We start from the raw sequence: 25,055 nt of genomic DNA, 5'->3' as shown, positions 1-25,055 counted from the left end.
TGCATACATGACAGTCCCGGCCTCACTCACTGTGGAGCTGGGGACGAGCGATTAGTCGATGGGTTGTTTGCGGCTTCGATCTGCTGTTGTGAAGCGCGGCGGAGATGCAGGATCCTTTAATAATCTCTCACAGCTCAACTGAAAGCAGCCGGAACGTGCAGCTTTGAGAGGGTCTTTCTGCACCGTCAGGGCTGGAAACGGGACGGAGTGAGAGACACTGTGTAGAGTTTGAGTGTGTACAGAACTGTACAGAGAAACCAGCCAATGTAACAGGTCTGTGAGACACTGCATTTTGTTAATAGTATAGTATTAGATAGTCCCTTGTATCGAGGAGGATTTGTTTCCACACTAAAAAGGGATGAGTTCACAGGTGTTTCGATGAGGGACCTGACAATCGAGGTCCCGAACGACATCCTGAAAGGTGGAAGATGCCTGTGGGTGGATTGTTTTAACGTGGGGTGACCGTTGCACACCTGCCACCACACGGGCTTGACAGAGCTAGGTCTTGGTTCAGAGGCAAGGATTACCCAAGGCGACCATAGACAAAGCTCTGCTGCATGGATCTAGTGTGTTCACATGCCCCGACTATCCATAGATCGCAGTGTGGGCTGGCCCGTGCTGTCCCTGGACCCTCGCCTCTCCTGAGCCCCGATCTCTCACCGCTCCTCCGCCCCGATCAAATATGGAGCAGTCAGAAACAGGACATAAATTAGTCCCTCGAATCTTGGAGACATCAAATATCAACACTGTTAATTGAAATGTCAAAATATTAAACTCCAGCCGAGTTGAAGGGTTATTAACATCAGCAGAAACAAACACCAACTTTGTTAATATTGAACCATTAATGTCAATTATTCCATTTTTTCTAATATTTAATTGAACAATGTCGAAAATGTTTCCACCCGGTTTCGAACCGGGGACTTTTCGCGTGTTAGGCGAACGTGATAACCACTACACTACAGAAACACTTCGATTGACACGGTGCTAGGAACATAACCAGAGCTTTAACCTACACAGCTGGCCGATACTTCAGGAGTTGGTTTTACGAGAATAGAATGAATGTGCGATATTAAGGAAGGCTGTGAGTGTGGCAGGAATTGATCTCGTGTTTCCCAGAATTTACACATAGGAACAGGAGCGAGTGGTTAGGATCTGGGATGCACGGCTCGAAATGGCGGTGGAGACAGACTCAATCTTATCTTTCAGATGGGAGTTGGAAAAGTGTCTGAAGGAAAAACAATTGCAGTGCTATGGGGGAAGGACGGGGGAGTGGGAATCGCTGAGAGTCGGCACGGGCTCGATGGGCCGAATGGCCTTCCGTGCTGTAACGATTCCATGATTCGATAAGTTAGTGGCACATTTCATAGTGTGGGTGGAAGCAGAACATTGCAAAGGGACATGGATTGAGTCGGCAAAACTAGAGGCATCTGATTCAGGAGATTTGCGGGACACGGAAATTCGGGAGTTTAATGACTTTGAAAGGAACATTTTTGCTTTGTGCCGTTTCGGTCAGAGAAATGTTTGTGAAAGGAATTTTTTGCAGAAAGGGATGCACCATTTAACCTTCTGCCTTAACACTTCTTTCTCGGTGTCAGTCACATATCTTTTCAATGTTATTCTTCCAGAATTGCTATAAGAACATAAGAACATAAGAATTAGGAACAGTAGTGGGCCATCTAGACCCTCGAGCCTGCTCCAACTTCCCCAACATCGGGAACAATCTACCCGCATCTAACCTGACCAGTCCCATCAGAATATTGTATGTTTCGATGAGATCCCCACTCATCCTTCTAAACTCCAATGTTTGAAGGAACATTTGATCCAGTCTCTCCTCATATGTCAGTCCAGCCATCCCGGGAATCAGTCTGGTGAACCTTTGCTGCACTCCCTCAATAGCAAGAACGTCCTTCCTCAGATTAGGAGACCAAAATTGAAAACAATATTCCAGTTGAGGCCTCACCAAGGCCCTGTACAACTGCAATAAGAACTCCCTGCTCCTATACACAAATCACCAAGCTATGAAGGCCAACATACGATTTACCTTTTTCCTGCCTACTGTAACTGTATGCCAACTTTCAGTGACTGATGAACCATGACACCCAGGTCTCATTGCACCTCCCCTTTTCCTAATCTGCCACCATTCAGATAATATTCTGTCTTCACGTTTTTGCCCTCAAAGTGGATAACCTCACATTTATCCACATTTTACTGCATCTGCCATGAATTTGCCCACTCACCTAACCTGTCTAAGTCACCCTGCAGTCCCTTAGCGTCCCCCTCACAGCTCACACCGCCACCCAGTTTAGTGTCATCTGCAAACCAGGAGATATTACACTCAATTCCTTCATCCAAATCATTGATGTATATTGTAAAGAGCTGGGGTCCCAGCACTGAGCCCTGCGGCACTCCACTAGTCACTGCCTGCCATTCTGAAAAGGACCCTTTTATCCCAACTCTCTGCTTCCTGTCTGCCAACCAGTTCTCTGTCCACGTCTGTATATTACCCCCAATAACATGTGCTTTGATTTTGCACAGCAATCTCTTGTGTGGACCCTTGTCAACAATCTTTTGAAAGTCCAAATATACCACATCCACTGGTTCTCCCTTGTCCACTCTACTAGTTACATCCTCAAAAATTCCAGAAGATTTGTCAAGCATGATTTACCTTTCATAAATCCATGCTGACTTGGACCGATCCTGCACTGCTTTCCAAATGCGCTGCTATTTCATCCTTAATAATTGATTCCAACATTTTCCCCACTACTGATTCAGGCTAACCAGTGTATAATTACCCGCTTTCTCTCTCCCTCCCTTCTTAAAAAGTGGTTTTACATTAACTACCGTCTAGTCGATAGGAACTGATCCCGAGTCAATAGCCTGTTGGAAAATGATCACCAATGCATCCACTATTTCTAGGGCTACTTCCTTAAGTACTCTTAGATGCAGACTATCAGGCCCCGGGGATTTATCATCCTTCAATCCCATCAATTTCCCACCTCATAAGGATATCCTTCAGTTCCTCCTTCTCACTCGACCCTCGGTCCCCTAGTACTTTTGTCAGGTTATTCGTGCCTTCCTTCGTGAAGACGGAACTGAAGTATTTGTTCAATTGTTCTGCCATTTCTTTGTTCCCCATTGTAAATCCACCTGAATCCGACTGCAAGGGACCTACATGTGTCTTCACTAATCTTTTTCTCTTCACATATTTAAAGAAGCTTTTGCAGTCAGTTTTTATGTTCCAATCAAGCTTCCTCTCATAATCCATTTTCCCCCTCCTAATGAAACCCTTAGTCCTCCTCTGTTGAATTCTAAATTTCTCCCAGTCCTCAGGTTTGTTCCTTTTTCTGGCCAATTTATCTGCCTCTTCCTTGGTTTTAACACTATCTTTAATTTCCCTTGTTAGCCACGGTGAGCAACGTTCTCCGTTCTATTTTTACTCCAGACAGCGATGTGCAATTGCTGAAGTCACCCATGCGATCTTTAAATGTTTGCCATTGATTATCCACCGTCAACTCTTTAAGTATCCTTGGCCAGTCCATTCTAGCCAATTCACACCTCATACCGTCAAAGTTACCTTTCCTTAAGTTCAGGACCCAAGTTTCTGAATTAACTGTGACACTCTCCATCTTAATGAAGAATTCTACCATTACATGTTACTCGTCCCCAAGGGGCCTCGCACAACAAGATTGCTAATTAGTCTCTTCTCATTACACATCACCCAGTCAAGGATGGCCAGCTCTCTTCTGGGTTGAGAAAACCATCCATAATACACTCCATGAAATCCTCCTCCACCACATTACGACCATGTGGTTAGCCCAATCACGATGTAGATTAAAGTCACCCATGATAACTGCTGTCCCACCACTGCACACATCCCTTCTTTCTTGTTTGATGCTGTCCCCAACCTTACCACGACGAACCAGTGAGACATACATTGCAGCAAGGGTCTGTTATTGTGAAACAGCAATTGCGAAAAGAACAGTGACCCCGACATGAATTGAATACGCAACCCTTTGATCAAGAGTCAGACGCACTACCGTTGCACCACAAGGTCTACGCAATAGTTAAGGGATGTTCGTCTATATGAAGGTTCTGCAATACAAGGCGCTTTAAAATCCCCGCCCATTCCCACCAGTTTTCACAAGCAGCGCTCACCTGACAGTCACCGGATGGTTTGTTCGAAAACTTTTCTCTAGCTTTCACAGGAAAGCATCATTAATTAACCCCTCACCTTCTTTTGCACAATCAAACAAATGCTAACTCAGGGACACTCCATACTTCAATCACTTGGCCTGTGCTTTGGGGAGCGGGCAGGGAAGTGGACCTGAATCCATGATCAGATCAGCCATGATCGTATTAAATGGAGGAGCAGGATCGAGGAGCCGTATGGCCCACTCCTGCTCCTATTTCTTATGTTCTTATGTTCGTATGCATGTTAACCCTTTTTAATCACTGTATTTTAGATTTCTGATTCAAAGCGTTCATTGCCGATGACACCAGGAATCTGGGGCAACTTTTATCAAATTTATCAGCACCGATTATTCCTACCTTGCACACAAAATACAATCAGTAGTGAGGATAAAATCCCACCGTATGTATTTTCAGATTCAACGCAGTAGCATTTCAAATAAAGTGAAATAATTTTACACTGAAAAGATTTGCAAGTGTTACTTGTATTTGTGTCTTTAATTAAACTTTGTGGCGTCTGACTCCCGTTCATGCCACTGCTGAATAAGAAAGGAGGGTTTGACGTTGACCAACTGCACTACCCCTGATATTTGTTAGCTCATCCTTTATATTCAGTGGTTTCTCACCCTTTAATGGGCTGCAGTGTAGCGTATATCACGTTGGCCTCACACGCAAAAGGTCCCCGGTGGATCCGTTTTCTCGCACTCAAAGTTATCTATTTATTGATGAAATAAAGAGCAATTCATGAATAAGGGAGCCCTTTTGCAGGAAAATAAATAGCAAATAAAAACAGCAAATGCTGGAAATCTCAGCAGGTCAGGGTGCATTTGCAGGAAGACTGAACTCGCCTCCGATTGTTCATCCACAGCAACTTTAAACATAATGTTTCTGCCTGGGATTGAACCAGGGACCTTTCACGTGTAAAGCAAACGTGATAACCACTACACTACAGAAAGCTCTTGTACAACAATCCCCACAGCGAGGAGCTGACCAGTGACCTCGCTCTGTGTTGATCAGGAATGTGTCGGCTCACCTGAAACAACTTCTGTCCCACACTGAAAGTTCTCAATCCTTCTCCTCCGCTGCCCTTTCCAGAAATGTCACGGATCACCCAGCCACCGTGTTCACTTCCACATCCTCACAGTGGGGCCACAGAGGCTCCTACCGTCTCCCCGCGATCAGCAAACTCACCCAGTTTACAAAATTAAACCCCAAACAGGTGCCCGGCAAAGTGCAGGAGAAGCCAGATAGTCTGTGAGCTCGGTCTATCACAGAAAGTATAGGCATTCATGGTGATTACATCAATTACTAATCGTCTCACAGACCTCAATTATTTTTATGCGATGAATTGATCGAGGATTGAAAGCAGGTTAGTGCGCCGGGTCTTAACCCCTCGACCACCAGGGAACAGTTACGATACATGTCGATATATTTATATATATTTATATATGAACCTGAATGTCAATGGCTACCTACCGAGACCTCGTGGCGCCCACGGTAGTGCGTCTAACTTTGAGTGAGTGAAACGGTTCCACAGTGACACCTGTCATGTGTTCTACATGGTTACTGCTTGTACTATGACAAGGTGTGCCACCGGAGGGCACGGCGGGGGGTTGAGACTTGTAGCTTACCTGCACTGGTGTGCCTGGCCTAGTATGAAAGTCAGGCCACCAATAAAGGATTCAAGATACTAATGGAAATTGACACGGGTGCATCCGTGAGTGTAATACCGGAGTCACTGTACTGCGACAAATTGCTTGATTACCAACTGGAGAAACCGAAGATAGAGCTGCGAGGCTACTTGGGAGAGTAAATTCCTGTGGTTGGTCATATCACTGTACCGATCGGTGAAATATAAAGTTCAATTTCAGAACTTGCCTCTAATAGTAGTGAAAAGAGACAAGTCTGCCTTACAAGGATGAAATTGATTAAGCTCACTGAAGCTGGATTGTACTCAGATTTTCTGTGTGGAAGCGAGATTTTCATCAACGGATGAGGATATCAAGAAGTATCCAAAAGTGTTCTGCGAAACGGACAGTCCGATTCAAGGCTTCAAGGCGAGTGTCAGGGTACAGAAGGACGCTAGATTGGTTTACTACAAGCCCCATTCCGTACCATATGCACTGAAGGAGAAACTTGAGCATGAACTCAAAAAACTAGAAGGTGTGAACCGTTACACTGCGGAAACATCTCCACTTTCAGCACCAGATTAACAAAATTCAACCAAATGAGATCGGGAGAAAAGTTCCTCACATGCTCAGGACAAAATAAATAATTGTCGTTCTACAAAAGAATGAACAAATTTCAGCACCAGGTCAGACGGAAATGTTAAGCGAGCAGGTGGACTGCTGAATCGCACTTTTAAGGTGTTGGTGGTGACAAAGCAAATGGGTTCTGCCCAATGATTCAATATAAGAAATAGGATTCGAAAACTATCTATAGTGACCAGCGCACCTCATCTTAGACCACGTGGCCATCATTACTATTCAGTGTTGTGTGTGGCCACCTGCAGGTTGATTTTGAACTTTTGTGTCCTGTCACATGAAATAAATCAGGGCAGCAGCCAGATCTCTGCCTGATACCGGGGAAAGACTGAGACAGACCTTGGAGCAAGGGTCTGGTTATTGTCAAACAGCAAATGAAATATTAATACTGGAAGAATAACATTGAAACTAAATGTGATCCTGACACCCAGAAACAAGTGTTAAGGCAGAAGGTTAAATGCTGCATCCCTTTCTGCAAAAAATTCCTTTCACAAACATTTCTCTGAACAAAAAGTCACAAAACAAAAATGTTCCTTTCAAAGTCATTAAACTCCCGAATTTCCACGCCCCGCGACTCTCCTGAATCAGCTTCCTCTAGTTTTGCTGACTCAATCCATATCCCTTTGCTCCAAGGTCTGTCTCCCTGTTTCCCCGGTGTCAGGCAGAGATCCGCCTGCTGCCCTCATTTATTTCACTCTCTGTGAATCTCTCTAATATTCCAACAGCAGCCATGGTTGTGTGAAGGTTTGTATTCTGCTAATCGTCGCCAATTGTTGTGAAAAGTAGAACACCAGGAAGCTGAGTCCTGTGAGCTAAACTTTGTGTGATCTTAATCTTCTTTATTCCAACTCCAGAGTGCTTGAACAACATGGCAGCCAACCTTTTATACTGGCCCTGCACGTCTGGGCAGGTGACCATTAGGACTCCAACAGTCACGCCCTCTGATGGCAAGTATTACATAGTTACATACTTCACATAATTGTTATCGTTAAGAAGTTATAATTCCAATGAATGCCTGAATCATCCGAAAGGAGCCTGGTTTGTAGGACAAGGCTACATATCAGGAAGGAGCGTAGTTAGATGACAAGGGAAGTGATACTCTGATTATAAGTTTGGAGAATTAAAAGAGTAAATGCTGGAAATACTGAGCAGGCCAGGCAGTATCTGTGGAGAGAGAAACAGAGTTAACGTTTCAGGTTAATGAACTTCCATCAGAAGTTGGGCAGTTGTGTTAGGTAATACTATTAAAAGTTTCAATTGTCACGAAGCAGGGGTAAGGAAAAGATATAAAATGTGGCATTTGGCACAGATAGTTTAGAATCCGATGAATGTTTGATCAATTTGGACACCGAGCTGGGAGCTGTAACGTGTTTGAGTTCTTCGGCTAACATTCGCAAGGTTTGGGTGCAAGTACTGTTAAGTGTATGTTTAATTATTGTCTGCTTAATCACTCTGACATTTAATGTTGCGGACCCTATTCCTGCACTGCGTGTGTTCCAGCTCTGTTTGGAGCACCGATCCCTTCAATCCGTCGCTTAAAGGGACAGTTGGATTCACCGGATCTTTGTTTGGTGAAATTTCAAAGATTGAAAGCGGCGCACATCAACCTGGTTACCGACTCACTAACCGCTACAAGCTGCTCCCGTGAGATGGAAGCCCAGTTACTGTTACAAGCTTGAACGCAGGTACAAGCATAACTCATTCATAGAAAGTCCAAGTCCCTGAGGAACCTGATTTTTTGCACCAAACTCCTTCGCAAAGAGTTGCGGTTCGTGTGGGGTGATTTGGGCACATCTTTCCCCACACTGCAACACTGCAAACATAACTCAACGGCTGTAAAGCGCTTTAGAGCGTCATGAGTTCATGAAAGGTGTTGTAGAAATGGAAGTCATTCTTTGCAAAAGTATGATGCAATTTCAAAATTCTTGAGTAAACTGAGGGCTCGTCCAGAATTTCAACCCGGGATATCTCGCAAATTTCAAGCAACAACCCCGCAGCAAGAATCATACCCCAAGACCAACGAGCCAACTGCTTGATAAATGTGGAGATAAGGTGTAACCATTATTGAAACATTTTTAGTGTGTTGCTATTCCTGATCGGAGGATCACATGAGATGGAATCAGTGACTTTGCTTTTTCGACCTGTCTTCTGAAGCACCACACGGTCCCATTCCGACAGTCAATGAGCTGTTGGGACGTTTGTGTATGCAGGCTGTGTGTGGTCACCCCGAGCACAGCAGAGGGGTTTCTGCATTAGTTCTGGGAGGGGACATTATCTTTCCCCTTCTCTCTTCCTCTTGTCTATAACCCTGTGCTATGGTTTCTCTATTTATTCCCCTGAATCAGTTTCTAGTGTTTAAAAGGGAACAAAAGATGAAATGGGTGTCACTGTGGAACAATTTCTCTCACTCAAAGTTAAACGCACTACCGTGGGCAGCACGAGGTCTAGGTTGGTAGCCGTTGATATTCAGGTTCATATATAAATATATATAAATATATCGACATGTATCGTATCTGTTCCCTGGTGGTCGAAGGGTTAAGATCTGGCGCAATAACCTGGTTTCAATCATCGATCAATTCATCGCATAAAAATAATTAAGGTCTGTGAGACGATTAATAATTGCTGTAATCACCATGAATACCAATACTGTCATGTATCTCACACTACTGTACATAACTGTACCTTACCATGCAATACATCACTGTAACCAGAGAAGACTTGTAACCACAAACTTACCTTACCACCAGGGGTGCATTTGCAGGAGACACTGGATACCTTTGCCAGACAGGTATATAAGGACAGGTCTCAGGCAAGTGTGGCATTCGAGAGCTGTGTAATAAAGGTGCAGCTCCAGAGTGACCTTGACTTCAGTATGTGCCTCGTGTGAGTCTGTACTACAGGGTCAGGACTTTACAGTGGCGACGAGTTATGGAATTACAGAATCCACAGAATGGTGACCAACGGCTCAGACGAAAAATACAATGCTGGAGATAATTGGGAGGAATTTATAGAAAGGCTCCAGCAAAGCTTTGTAACCAAAGACTGGTTAGGCGACAATAATGCAGACAAGAGAAGAGCCCATCTCTTGACCAGCTGTGGCTCGAAAACATACGCTTTAATGAAGGACCTGCTGGCACACGAGAAACCAGCAAGCAAGTCGTTTGAAGAATTGATCACACTGGTAAGAGACCACCTGAAGCCAGCAAGCAGCCTACACATGTAAGGTACTTCGGACCCGTGTCAAAGCTCGCCGTACACCGAGCACAGGCTCAGGAAAACCCCGGGGGAGAGGATATCCCGGTCACTGGGTCTTCCAGCCACACTGAACAAGTGCCCGTTCTGAAACTTTCCAGTGTAAAAACTTGGAACTGGAATATCCAACAGTCAGGATGGACGAGCGGTCGAAGTCGCTGCGTTCAGGTCACTGTCCCCTCTGGAGGCGTGTGTTCAAATCCCAATCCTGATATTCAGTGTTTTTAATTACAAACTCATTTGTTTGGACACCACTCTGAAGTGCTTTGGGACATCCATCGAACTGAATAAAATGACCCCAATTCAATTACAAACAATGATATCAAAGTGACTTCTCAAACCGGGAATCGATCCTGGGTGGCTGTCGCGAATGGAATGGTTTTGTGAAGAATTAAATGTGCCCTCTAAATATCTTGCACTGCTCATTTAAAAACACGGTTATAATTTGTTTCAGTGCAAAAGAAGGCAGGCTCGAAGGGCCAATGGCCGACTCCTGCTCCTGGTTCTTGTGTTCTTGTGCAGAGCACAGAATAAATGATTAAATGATCAACTCTCCCTCAGTTCGCATTTCTTTCATTGTGCAAAAGAAGATTATGGGTTCATTAATGATGTTTTCCTGTGAAAGCACCATAAAAGTTTAAGGAAAATAATTCACCTAACATGGGGCTCGAACCCACAACCCGGAAAGTAAGAGTCTTATAGTCTAGCGACTGAGCTAGTCAGGCACTCTGGCGTTATAATAAAAAAGACTAAGGTCACACTAAGTTTAGCTCACAGTACTCAGCCTCAGGGAGTTCTTCTTTGCAGAACAATTGGCGACGAGTAACAGAATACGAACCTTCACACAACCACGGCTGCTGTTCGAATATTAGAGAGATCCGTAGAGGGTAATGATTGGGAAGCCTGAGTCGAGCAGCTCGAACAGTACTTTGTGGCCAACGAGCTGGAAGGAGATACTAACGTGGCCAATCAAAGGGCGGCTCTCCTCACCAGCTGTGGGCCTAAAATATACAGCCTCATCAAGTATGTGCTCACACCGACAAAACCAACGGAGATGGAATATTTTGAGTTGTGCACACTGGTTTGGGACCACCTCAAGCCGAAGGAGAGTATCCTCATGGCCAGATATCGTTTTTACACGCACCATCGCTCCGGGGACCAGGACCTGGCGGATTATGTCACCGACCTGAGACACCTCGCGGGACCTTGCGATTTTGGAGCAGCGTTGGGGCAAATGCTGTGGGACCTTTACGTGCTGGGCATCAGCCACGAGGTCATTCTTTTAAAGCTGCTCGCTGCTGAAACCCTGGACCTGAGCAGAGCCATCGCGATCGCCCAGGCATGCATGGCCACGGACAAGAACACCAAACAGATTCCTTCTCAACATCGAAGCTCACCGGCAAGTACTGTGCATAAATTGATATCGCTATCAGGCCGAACTGCTTATGGCAGGGCCCATACGTCTGTGGCTGTAATACCTGTGATGACTCAGAGTGCGCCATCGGGGATGAATGTGAATCTATCAGCACCGTGTTAGTGCTGCGGGGTTGATCATCGTGCCCATCAATGTCGATTCAAGGACTACGTGTGCAAAGGCTGCACAACAATGAGGTACCTCCAGTGAATGTGCAAACGTGCTGTGACATACCACGTGGCAGAGGATGATCGATCCGCCATGGATCATGCAGCACAGGCAACTCAACCCGAGGAACAAGGACTCCCAGGTGCCGGTGGGGATGTTGCATTTTATCAGGGAGGCTTTGAGGGTGTGCCCGAAACGTTTCCTCTGCCTGTAAAATCCTGACCCTTGCAGTACAGACTTACACGAGGCACATGCTGAAGGCAAGGTCACTCTGGACCTGAACCTTTATTTCACAGCTCTCAAGTGCCATACTTGCCTGAGACCTGCCTTTATTTACCTGTGTGGAACAGATATGCAGTGTCTCCTGCAAGTGCACCCCTTGTGGTAAAGTACGATTGTGGTTACAGGTCATATCTAGTTACAGTCATGTATAGCATGGTAAAGTACAGTTATATACAGTCGTGTGAGATACATGACATAGCCCTCTCCCAAGGTCTTATTTTCTTTTTAGGTTCAGTCTTTCAGGTGGTCTACGCTGTCGCGTGGAGCGTCTTAGTTGTGGTTCAGTTGTTTGGCTTGGTGCTTGTTTTTTTTTCGGTGTGATTGCTGGTATCTCACCTGGGCTGTCTGTTGAGACTGCCCTTTTCTCAGGTTGTTCCCTCTGTCTGTCCACCAGGTGTGGTGTGAGTTCCACATTGTAGTCTGCCTCTGGTTCTGCAGTGTTATCAGTGAATCTACATTTTACATGGTCTACATGCTTCCGGCAGGCTTGGCCATTGTCCATTTGTACCACAGTGGCCTGTTCCTTCCTTATCTATTACTGTCCCTGCAAACCATTTGGGAACCCGGCCATTGTTTAGCACAAACACTTTGTCCCCCATCTCATTCCACCTCCACCTCGAATTTCGGTCATGGTACTCAGTTAGCTTCCGGTGCTTTGCCTCAACAATTTCATGCATGTCTGGGAGGATTAAAGGGAGTCTCGTCTTTAAGGTTCGTTTCATAAATAGTTGCGCGGGGGAACCCCAGTCAACGAATGCGGACGAGGTCTGTATGTCAGCAGCAGTCGCGACAGGCGGCTCTGCAGCGTGGGACCTTGGATTTTTTGCATCCCTTGTTTCACGATTTGCACTGCTCGCTCCGCCTGTCCATTGGAGGCCGGCTTGAACGGTGCCGGACAAACGCCTCTCTACCTCGCAAGGGCATAACTACTCGGCTGCCCCACATCAGGCAGTCTGCATGTAGTGATAATTCATGCATGCGCCTATGGAAAGATTTGATCTCCTCGGAGCAGGCATCACGAGCCTCTGCCCAGTCACCAGTTAAAACACATCTTTTGACTGAGGATAACGTGGGGTCGCTGCTCGTACAAGCTCTGATTTGGTGAGCCGTCATAGGTGAAACTGTGGATTCAAAGGCATTGATTGCCATGACCATCTCACAGTCCTGTTCGTCGGATCCTTCCGTGGTCGCCAGGGATAGCCTGCTAAGCGTGTTGGCACAGTTGTCTATGCCTGGTCTGTGACTTATTGTATAGTCGTAAGACGCAAGCATGAATGCCCACCGCTGAATGCGCGCAAAGGCATTGGCGTTTATTGCCTTGCACTCGGATAGCAGGGATGTGAGGGGTTTGTGGTCAGTTTCTCACGCGAACCTGGCCCCGAAAAGGTATTGGTGCATCTTTTTGACACCGTACACGCACACGAGCGCCTCCTTCTCAACCATACAGTACCCGCGCTCCGCCCGCGAAAGTGAACTGGAGTCGTAAGCAATGGTTTGTAATTTACCCGCATCATTGACATGTTGTAAAACGCACCCGACCCCATACACTGACGCATCACATGTGAGAACTAGCTTTTTACCTGGATCAAAGAAAACCAAAACACTGTTGGACCATAGAAGGTTGCATGCCTTATTGAAGACGCGTTCCTGGGTGTCACCCCAAAACCAATCGCACCCCTTCCTGAGTAGCACATGGAGAGGCTCCAGCAGCATGCTTAAGTTCTGCATAAAGTTCCCAAAGTAATTGAGTCGCCAGAGAAAGACGCACAGTTCTGAGAATTCCGGGGCCTGGGTGCCAGGCGAATTGCTTCTGTTTTGGATTCTGTTGGGCGCATTCCATCAGCGGCAATCCTTCTGCCCAAAAATTCAACCTCGGGCGCGAGAAACAGACACTTGGATTTCTTAACTCTTAGGCCTATCCGAACCAATCGACTTAGTACTTCCTCCAAATTGCAGAGGTGGGAGTCGGTGTCCCTGCCCGTGATAAGTATGTCGTCTTGAAATAGAACCATCCCCGGGATGGACTTGTGCAGACTCTCCATGTTGCGCTGGAATATAGCAGCTGCCGACCTGATGGCGAATGGGCATCGACTGTACATGAAAAGGCCTCGATGTGTGTTGATGGTGGTGAGCAGCTTAGTCTCTTTGGTCAGTTCTTGCGTCATATACGCAGATGTGAGATCTAGTTTCAAGAAAAATTTTCCTCCAGCTAATGTGGCAAATAGATCCTCCGCTCTGAGCAGCGGGTACTGGTCCTGTCGGGAGACTCTGTTTATGGTAGACTTATTATCCCCACTGATTCGTACGGATCCATCAGGCTTCATGACGGGGACGATGGGACTTGCCCAGTCGCTAAATTCCACGGGTGAGATAATGCCTTCACGAAGAAGCGGGTCCAGTTCGTGTTCAATCTTTTCCCTCATCACATAAGGCACAGCTCTAGCCTTGTGATGAACCGGTCTGGCATCCTGTGTGACGCAGATTTTAACTTTCGCCGCTTTGAAGGCTGAAAGAGATGTTCAAAACGATTTGGAACTGTTGAGCAGGAGGTCCGTTCCTCTGACGTCATGCTGTGCACATTATCCCATTTCCATTTTATTTTTGCCAGACAGCTTCTTCCCAACAATGCTGGGAGATCTCCGGGGACATTCCACATGGAAATCGGTTCACTGTCCCTTTGTGTGTGATAGAGAGCATGGCGCTGCCAAGGACTGGGACGATTTCTTTGGTATCGGTCCTTAATTTGGTGTCGACCCTTGTGAGTTTTGGTCTGTCGCTTTTGTGCGGCCACAGCTGTTCAAATTGTTGGATGCTCATGAGGGATTGACTTGCTACCGTGTCCAGTTCCATGTTGACGGGTATCCCGTTGACTAGGACCCTCATCATTATTGGAGGCGTCTTTTTGTAAGAACAGTGGACATTGATCGTGTTGACCCGCTGTACCTCGGTGTCCCGGTCACTATCCCCACCTTCTTCTGGTCCGCTTTCCGACCCTTCTGATTCGTATACCAGCCGAGCTGCTGTTTTTTTGCACGTGAGCCAGATGTCCTGTATAGTTGCAGTTTCTGCAAACAGCATGCTGAAATCGACACCCCCTTGTTGAGTGCCTTCCCCCACAGCTCTAGCACAGACCGCTTCCATTGTTTCCGAAGGATGAGCTGCGTCTGGCTGATCTCTCTTGAGCTTCTCTCAGTCTGTAGTTGATTGCTCGCATTGTGGGTTGATGAGGTGTGAAAGGACGTCCATGTGGCCCTTGATGGCTTCTGGCGCCACTGCCTGCTGTTGAAGGCCTGCTCTCCTGCCTTTGTCTGTGTGTGGGGGTAGCGGCTTGTTTCACGCTGTGAACCCCTTGTTGCGATGTTTCGTTAGTTGTCGTATCCGCAGTGTAGATCAGCCTTGTTTCTTCTTCTCCTGCCAATAATGTCTGTGCGATCAGTGCTGCTGCCTTTAGGTTCAAGTTCTTGGTCTCTATAAGCTTTCGGAATATGCCTGCGTGGCCTAATCCTTCAATAGAAAAGTATCTCAGTAGTTCTCTCCTTATTTCATTGGAGAACTCACATAAACATCGCCAACGTCCGAAGTTCCGCCACGAAGTCGGGTATGCTCTGGCCCACACAGCGTCTGGAATTGTAGAACCTGTGTCTGGCCATGTGTCGGCTGCTCGCTTGCTTCAGGTGGTCTCTCACCAGTGTGCTCAACTCCTCAAACGACTTGCCTGCTGGTTTCTCGGGTGCCAACAGGTCCTTCGTAAGGCGTATGTTTTCGAGACACAGCTGGTCAAGAGATGGGCTCTTCTCTTGTCTGCCTTATTGTCGCCCAACCAGTCTTTGGTTACAAAGCTTTGCTGGAGCCTTTCTATAAAGTCCTCCCAATTGTCTCCGGCAATATATTTCTCATCTGAGCCGTTGCTAGCTATTCTATGGATTCCGTGATCCCGTAACTCGTCGCCACTGTAAAGTCCTGACCCTGCAGTACAGACTTAGACGAGGCACATGCTGAAGTCAAGGTCACTCTGGACCTGCACCTTTATTTCACAGCTCTTGAGTGCCACACTTGCCTGAGACATGCCTTTATATACGTGTGTGGAACAGGTATGCAGTGTCTCCTGCAAGTGCACCCCTGGTGGTAAAGTATGCTTGTGGTTACAGGTCATATCTATTTACAGTCATGTATAGCATGGTAAGGTACAGTTATGTACAGTAGTCTGAGATACATGACAGTATTGGTATTTATGGTGATTACAGCAATTATTAATCGTCTCACAGACCTCAATTATTTTTATGCGATGAATTGATCGAGGATTGAAACCAGGTTAGTGCGCCAGATCTTAACCCCTCGACCACCAGGGAACAGTTACGATGCATGTCGATATATTTATATATATTTATATATGAACCTGAATATCAACGGCTACCTACCTAGACCTAGTGGTGCAACGGTAGTGTGTCTAACTTTGAGTGAGAGAAATTGTTCCACAGTGACACCCATTTCATCTTTTGTTCCCTTTAAACACTTGAAACTAAGACAGGGGAATAAATAGAGAAACCAAAGCACAGGTTTATAGACAAGAGGAAGAGAGAAGGGGAAAAATACTGTCCCCACCCAGAACGAATGCAGAATCCCCTCTGCTGCGCTCGGGGTGACCACCCACAGCCTGCATACAGTAACGTCCCAACAGCTCATTGACTGTCGGAGTGGGACTGTGCGGTGCTTCAGAGGACAGCTCGAAAAAGCAAAGTCACTGATTCCGTCTCATGTGCTCCTCCAATCAAGAAGAGCAACACACTAAAAATGCTCAATAATGGTTACACCTTAGTTTCACATTCACTAAACAGTTGGCACGTTGGTCTAGGGGTATGATTCCTATTTCGGGGTTGTAACTTGATATTTGCGAGAGGCCGGGTTCAAATCCTTGACGAGCCCTCAATTTACCCAAGAATTTTGAAATTGCATCGAACTTTTGCAAAGAAGGTCTTGAATTTCTTCAACACTTTTCAGGAACTCATGACGCCCCAAAGCGCTTTATAGCCGTTGAGTTATGTTTGAAGTGTTGAAGTTCTGTAGTGTGGGGAAAGATGTGCCCAAATCACCCCACACGAACCGCAACTCTTTGCGAAGGAGTTCGGTGCAAATAATCAGGTGCCTCAGGGACTTGGACGTTCTGTGAATGAGTTTTGCTTGTACCTGCGTTCAAGCTTGAAACAGTAACTGGGCTTCCATCTCATGGGACCAGTGTGTAGCGGTTAGTGAGTAGGTGACCAGGTTGATGTGCGCCGTTTTCAATCTTTGAAATTTCACCAAACAAAGAAACGGTGAATCAAACTGTCCCTGTAAGCGACGGATTGAAGGGATCGCTGCTCCAAACAGAGCAGGAACACGCACAGTGCAGGAATAGGGTCCGCAACATTAAATGTCAAAGTTATTAAGCAGACAATAATTAAACATACACTTAACAGTACTTACAGCCAAACCATGCGAATGTTAGCCGAAGAACTCAAACACGTTACAGTTCCCAGCTCGGTGTACAAATTGATCAAACATTAATCGGATTCTAAACTATCTGTTCCAAATGCCACAATTTATATCTTTTCCTTAGCCCTGCTACGTGACAATTTAAACTTTTAATAGTATTACCGAACACAAGTGCCCAACTTCTGATGGAAGGTCATTAACCTGAAACGTTAGCTCTGTTTCTCTCTCCACAGATGCTGCCTGACCTGCTCAGTGTTTCCAGCATTTACTCTTTTTATTCGCCAAACTTATAATCAGAATATCACTTCCCTTGTCATCTAACTACACTCCTTCCTGATATGTAGCCTTGTCCTACAAACCAGGCTCCTTTCGGATGATTCAGGCATTCATTGGAATTATAACTTCTTAATGATAACAATTATGTGAAGTATGTAACGATGTAATACTTGCCACCAGAGTGCGCGACTGTTGGAATCCTAATGGTCACCTGCCCACACGAACAGGGCCAGTATGAAAGGTTGGCTGCCATGTAGTTCAGGCACACTGCAGTTGTAATAAAAGAGACTAAATTCACACTAAGTTTAGCTCACAGTACTCAGCCTCGGGGAAGTCTTCTATGCACAACAATTGGCGACGAGTAACAAAATTCGAAATTTCACGCAACCATGGCTGCTTTTTATAATATTAGAGAGATCCAAAGAGGATGATGATTGGGAAGCCTTCGTCGACCAGCTCGACCTGTACTTTGTGACCAACAAGCTGGAAGGAGACACTAACGTGGCCGAGCACAGGACGGTTATCCTCACCATCTGTAGGCCTAAAATATACAGCCTCATCAAGAATCTGCTCCCACTGACAAAACCAACGGAGAAGGAATATTCAGAGTTGTGCACACTGGTTTGGGACTACCTAAAGCCGAAGGAGTGTATCCTCATGGCCAGATATCGTTTTTACACGCACCATCGCTCCAGGGACCAGGACCTGGCGGATTATGTCACCGACCTGAGACACCTCGCGGGACCTTGCTATTTTGGAGCTGCGTTGGTGCAAATGCAGTGGGACTTTTACGTGCTGGGCATCAGCCACGAGGTCATTCTTCGAAAGCTGCTGGCTGCTGAAACCCGAGACCTGAGCAGGGCCATCGCGATCGGCCAGGTATGCATGGCCACGGATGATAACACCAAACAGATATCTTCTCAACATCGAAGCTCATCGGCAAGTACTGTGCATAAAATGATGTCGCTAGTAGGCCGAACTGCATATGGCAGGGTCTATACGTCTGTGGCTGCAAGACCTGTGATGACTCAGAGTCCGCCATCGGGGATCGATGTGAATCTATTAGCACCGTGTTGGTGCTGCGGGGATAATCCTCGGGCCCATCAATATCGATTCAAGCACGACGTGTGCAAAGGCTGCACAACGATGTGGTACCTCCAGTGAATGTGCAAACGTGCCGTGACACACCACGTGGCAGAGGATGATCGATCCGACACGAATCATGCAGCACAGGCAACTCAACCCGAGGAACAAGGACTCCCAGGTGCCGGTCGGGATGTTGCATTTTATCAGGCAGGCTTTGAGGGTGTGCCCGAAACGTTTCCTCTGTCCACCTGGGGCTCGCTTTCCGTGTCGGAGTTCTGAGTAGAGCGTTTGCTTCGAGTGTCTCGTGTTGGGCATGTGGACAATGTTGCCCGCCCAACGGAGCTGGTCGAGTGTGGTCAGTGCTGCAATGCTGGGGATGTTGGCCTGATCGAGAACACTGATGTTGGTGCGTCTGTCCTCCCAGGGGATTTGCAGGATCTTGCGGAGACAGCCCTAGTGGTATTTCTCCAGTGATTTGAGATGTTTGCTGTATATAGTCCATGTCTCGGATCCATACCGCAGGGCAGTTATCACCACCGCGCTGCACATCATAAACTTGGTGCCAGATTTGACGTCCTGGTCTTCAAACACTCTCCTCATCAGGTGATCGAAGGCTGTGCTGGCACACTGGAGGCGGTGTTGGACCTCGGCTTCGATCTCTGATAGTAGGTTCCCGAGGCGTGGAAAATGGTCCACGCTGTCGAAGGCCACACTTACAGCCTTTTTAAATATAGCACCCTCATTCTATTCTCTTGAAACAAGTTCCTGAATTCTCGGCTTGCTGTGTAGGTTAGAGCTGTGCTTTTATCCTCAGATAGATTCTATCATAGTGTTTCCGTAGTGTAGTAGTTATCACATTCGCCTCACACACGAAAAGTCCCCGGTCCGAAACCGTGCGGAAAGATCTTGAAAACTTGAAAATTGGCCGAATGGCTGACTCCTGTTCCTAACTCTTACGTTCTTATGATCTCTTGACCTTTCACAGGAGAACAAACTCTCCTCTGAACATGCATGAGAAAGCTCCAGAAAATATTTCCGTCCGAGGTGCTTTCGCGTGGGTGGCGAACGTGTTAACCGTTACACTGCGGAAACATCTCCACTTTCAGCACCAGATTACCAAAATTAAACCCAATGAGATCGGGATAAAAGTTCCTCACATGCTCAGGGCAAAATATCTGATTGATGGTCTACAAAAGAATGAACAAACTTCAGCACGAGGTCAGATGGAAATGTTAAGCGAGCAGGTGGACTGCTGAATTGCACTTTTAAGGAGTTGGTGATGACAAAACAAATGGGTTCCGCTTAAAGATAAGAAAAGTCACAAGTTGGATGCAAACCCACACCTTCAGAAAAGGCTGCAATTATGAACACAGCACCTTAGACCGCTCGGCCATCCTGACTATGCAGCACTTTCCGTGGCCAACTGCAGATTGATTTTGAACTGTTGTGTCCTGTCACATGAAATAAATAAGGGCAGCAGGCGTATCTCTGCCGTACACCGGGGAAACAGTGAGACAGACATTACAGCAAGGTTCTGGTTATTGTCAAACAGCAAATGAAATATTAATTCTGGAAGAAAAATATACAAAAAATACACTAACCCTAACGTGATTTGAACACTCAATCTTCTAATTTGGAATCAGACACACTACCGTTGCACGATGACACCTACACAGTCAGCTGGCGATGTTTGTCTATATGAAGGTTCTCCAATACAAGAGGCTTTAAAATCCCCGCCCATTCCCACTAGGAATCACAAACAGCGCTCACCGGACAGTCACCGAATGGTTTGCTCGAAAACTTTTTTCTTGCTTTCACGGGAAACCATCATTAATTAACCCCTCACCTTCATTTTCGCAATCAAACAAATGCTAACTCAGGGACATTCCTTACTTCAATCATTTGGCCCGTGCTTTGCATCTTAACTCGAAATCCATATCCCATTTTACTCACTGTATTTTAGCTTTCTGGTTCAAAGTCTTCAGGGATCTGGGGCAACTTTTATCAAATTTAGCAGCACCGGTTTTTCCAACATGCACACAAAATAAAATCAGTAGTGAAGATAAAATTCCACCGTGCGTATTTTCAAATTCAATGCTGTCGGATTTCAAATAAAGTGAAATAATTTTACACTGAAAAGATTTGCAAGTGTTACTTGTATTTGTGTCTTTAATTAAACTTTGTGGCGTCTGACTCCCGTTCATGCCACTGCTGAATAAGGAAGGAGGGTTTGACGTTGACCAGCTCATACTTTATATTCAGTGGTTTCTCACCCTTTGATAGGCTGCAGTACAGCGGATATCACGTTGGCCTCACACGCAAAAGGTCCCCGGTGGATCCGTTTTCTCCCAGTCAATGGTATCTATTTATTGAAGTGAAATAAAGAGCAATTAAGGAATAAGGGAGCCCTTTTACCAGGAGAATAAATAGCAAATGCTGGAAATCTCAGCAGGTCAGGCAGCATTTGCCAGGAGACTAAACAACGGGATTAAACCAGGGACCTTTCCCGTGTAAAACAAACGTGATAACCACTACACTACAGAAACCTCTGGTACTATAACCCCAACAGAGGAGAGGTGACCAGTGAGCTTCCTCTGTGCTGATCGGCATTGTGTGTCGTCTCACCTTGAACAACTTCTGTCCCACACTGAAAGTTCTCAATCCTTCTCCTCCGCTGCCCTTTACAGAAATGTCAGGGATCACCCAGCCACCGTGTTCACTTCCACATCCTCACAGTGGAACCACAGAGGCTCCTACAGTCTCCCTGCGATCAGCGAACTCACCCAGTTCACACAATTAAACCCCAAACACGTGCCCGGCAAAGTGCAGGAGAAGCCAGATAGTCTGTAATCTCGGTCGATCACAGAAAGTATTGGTATTTATGGTGGTTACAGCAATTATTAATCGTCTCACAGACCTCAATTATTTTTATGCGATGAATTGATTGAGGATTGAAACCAGGTTAGTCCGCCGAGTCTTAACAGCTCGACCACCAGGGAACAGTTACGATACATTTCGATATATTTATATATATTTATATGTGAACCTGAATATCAACGGCTACCTACCTAGACCTCGTGCTGCCCACGGTAGTGTGTCTAACTTTGAGTGAGAGAAATTGTTCCACAGTGACACCCATTTCATCTTTTGTTCCCTTTTAAACACGAGAAACTGAGAGGGGAATAAATAGAGAAACCAAAGCACAGGGTTATAGATAACAGGAAGAGAGAAGGGGAAAGATACTGTCCCCACCCAGAACTAATGCAGTAACCCCTCTGCTGTGCTCGGGGTGACCACCCACAGCCTGGATACAATAACGTCCCAACAGCTCATTGACAGTCGGAGTGGGACCGTGCGGTGCTTCAGAAGACAGTTCGAAAAAGCAAAGTCACTGATTCCATCTCATGTGCTCCTCCGATCAAGAATAGCAACACACTAAAAATGTTTCAATAATGGTTACACTTTATCTCCACATTTATCAAGCAGTTGGCTCGTTGGTATAGGGGTATGATTCTTGCTTCGGGGTTGTTGCTTAGAATTTGCAAACGTCCTGGCTTCAAATCCCAGACAATCCCTCAGTTTATCCAATAATTTTGAAATTGCATCAAACTTTTGCAAAGAATGACTTGCATTTCTTCAACACCTTTCAGGAACTCATGACGCCCCAAAACGCTTTACAGCCGTTGAGTTATGTTTTAAGTGTTGTAGTGTGGGGAAAGATGTGCCCAAATCACCCCACACGAACCGCAACTCTTTGCGAAGTAGTTCGGTGCAAATAATCAGGTGCCTCAGAGACTTGGACTTTCTATGAATGAGTTCTGCTTGTACCTGCGTTCAAGCTTGTAACAGTAACTGGGCTTCCATCTCACGGGAGCAGCGTGTAGCGGTTAGTGAGTAGGTGACCAGGTTGATGTGCGCCGCTTTCAATCATTGAAATTTCACCAAACAAAGATCCGGTGAATCCAACTGTCCCTTTAAGCGACGGATTGAAGGGATCGGTGCTCCAAACAGAGCTGGAACACACGCAGTGCAGGAATAGGGTCCGCAACATTAAATGTCAGAGTTATTAAGCAGACAATAATTAAACATACACTTAACAGTACTTACACCCAAATCTTGCGAATGTTAGCCGATGAACTCAAACACGTTACAGTTCCCAGCTCGGTGTACAAATTGATCAAACATTAATCGGATTCTAAACTATCTGTTCCAAATGCCACATTTTATATCTTTTCCTTACCCCTGCTTCGTGACAATTGAAACTTTTAATAGTATTACCTAACACAACTGCCCAACTTCTGATGGAAGGTCATTAACCTGAAACGTTAACTCTGTTTCTCACTCCACAGATGCTGTCTGGCCTGCTCAGTGTTTCCAGCATTTACTCTTTTTATTCTCCAAACTTATAATCAGAGTATCACTTCCCTTGTCATCTAACTACGCTCCTTCCTGATATGTAGCCTTGTCCTACAAACCAGGCTCCTTTCGGATGATTCAGGCATTTATTGGAATTATAACTTCTTAACGATAACAATTATGTGAAGTATGTAACTACGTAATACTTGCCACCAGAGGGCGTGACTGTTGGAGTCCTAATGGTCACCTGCCCACACGTGCAGGGCCAGTACAAAAGGTTGGCTGCCATGTTGTTCAGGCTCTCTGGAGTTGTAATAAAGAAGACTAAGATCACACTATGTTTAGCTCACAGTACTCAGCCTCCTGGTGTTCTACTTTTCACAACAATTGGCAACGATTAACTGAATACAAACCTTCACACAACCATGGCTGCTGTTGGAATATTCGAGAGATTCATAGTGAGTGAAATAAATGAGGGCAGCAGGCGGATCTCTGCCTGACACCGGGGAAACAGGGAGACAGACCTTGGAGCAAAGGGATATGGATGGAGTCGGCAAAACTTGAGGCATCTGATTCAGGAGAGTCGCGGGTCGTGGAAATTCGGGAGTTTAATGACTTTGAAAGGAACATTTTTGTTTTGTGCCGTTTTGTTCAGAGAAATTTTGTGAAAGGAATTTTTTGCAGAAAGGGATGCAGCATTTAATCTTCTGCCTTAACACTTGTTTCTGGGTGTCAGGATCACATTTCGTTTAAATGTTATTCTTCCAGAATTAATATTTCATTTGCTGTTTGACCAGAACCAGACCTTTGCTCCAAGGTCTGTCTCACTCTTTCCCCGGTGTCAGGCAGAGATCCGCCTGCTGCCCTGATTTATTTCAAGTTCAAAATCAACCTGCAGGTGGCCACACAAAACACTGAATAGTAATGACGGCCGAGTGGTCTAAGGTGATGTGCTCAGATCACTGTAGATAGTGTTCGAATCCTATTTCAGCCATTTCTTAATATGAATTATTAGGCAGAACCCATTTGTTTTTTCACCACCAACTCCTCAAAAGTGCGATTCAGCAGTCCACCTGCTCGCTTAACATTTCCATCTGACTTGGTGCTGAAATTTGTTCATTCTTTTGTAGAACGACAATTACTTATTTTGCCATGAGCATGTGAGGAACTTTTCTCCCGATCTCATTGGGTTTAATTTTGTTAATCTGGTGCTGAAAGTGGAGATTTTTCCACAGTGCAACGGTTAACACCTTCTCGTTTTTTGACTTCATGCTCAACTTTCTCCTTGAGTGCATATGGTACGGAACGGGGCTTGTTGTAAACCAACCTAGCGTCCTTCTGTACCCTGACACTCGCCTTGAAGCCTTGGATCGGACTGTCCGTTTCGCAGAACATCTTTGGATACTTCTTGATAATCTCATCCGTTGATGAAAATCTCGCTTCCACACAGAAAATCTGACTACAATCCAGCTTCAGTGAGCTTAATCATTTTCTTCCTTGTAAGGCAGACTTGTCTCTTTTCACTACTATTAGAGGCAAGTTCTGAAATTGATCTTTATATTTCACCGATCGATACAGTGATATGACCAACCACAGGAATTTACTCTCCCGAGTAGCCTCGCAGCTCTATCTTGGATTTCTCCAGTTGGAAATCACGCAATTTGTCGCGGTACAGTGACTCCGGTATTACACTCACGGATGCACCCGTGTCAACTTCCATTGGTATCTTGAATCCAGCAACATCTATGTGGATTTTGATGCTTTCCGAATCACTGTCCGTTAAACTCGTGCTCCTGATGATGTTTAACTCTAACATCTCCTCCTCCTATTGTTGGTCTTCCATACTATGTAGTCTCTTGGGATTTCTACTCATAGCTTTGAACGCTGGACTCATAGCTTTAAAAACAGGTTTACCCTTCAGTCGGCATGCCTTCGCAAGATGCCCAGTCTTTCTGTCGAAGAAACACTCTGCCTTCACGTGTGGACAACTTTGAGCAATGTGTTGTCCAAGGCACCGACATCATGACTTCGACGCTCTGGTAGAATTTCCAGTTTCTGAGGCTTTGGGCTCCCTTATTATACCTTCAAATGCTCTGATTTTGACTCCACGAGACAATGTGTCGTTCTTTAACTGTAGTGACCTTAGTCCTTTATTGATAACCTTTATTGGTGGCCTGACTTTTATTCTAGGCCTGGCACACCTGTTCAGGTAAGCTACAAGTCTCCCACTGCAATGCCCTCTGGTGGCAAACCTTGTAATAGTACATGCAGTAACCATGTAGAACACATGACAGGTG

General features: G+C 45.7%; 2 non-coding genes across 2 annotated transcripts; both read right to left on the bottom strand.

Annotated features, from left to right (window-relative positions):
* Nucleotides 1–893: 893 nt before the first annotated feature.
* Nucleotides 894–966, bottom strand: trnav-aac (transfer RNA valine (anticodon AAC)). The gene has a single exon. It is a non-coding gene; the product is annotated as a tRNA-Val (tRNA).
* Nucleotides 967–5,071: 4,105 nt separating this feature from the next.
* Nucleotides 5,072–5,145, bottom strand: trnav-uac (transfer RNA valine (anticodon UAC)). The gene has a single exon. It is a non-coding gene; the product is annotated as a tRNA-Val (tRNA).
* Nucleotides 5,146–25,055: the final 19,910 nt, after the last annotated feature.

The sequence above is a fragment of the Pristiophorus japonicus genome, unplaced genomic scaffold (genome assembly GCF_044704955.1).
Source record: "Pristiophorus japonicus isolate sPriJap1 unplaced genomic scaffold, sPriJap1.hap1 HAP1_SCAFFOLD_33, whole genome shotgun sequence".
In the NCBI taxonomy this organism is placed as follows: Eukaryota; Metazoa; Chordata; class Chondrichthyes; family Pristiophoridae; genus Pristiophorus; species Pristiophorus japonicus.
Note: the sequence above shows the minus strand (reverse complement) of the source record. Positions and strands in the feature narration are given on the sequence as shown.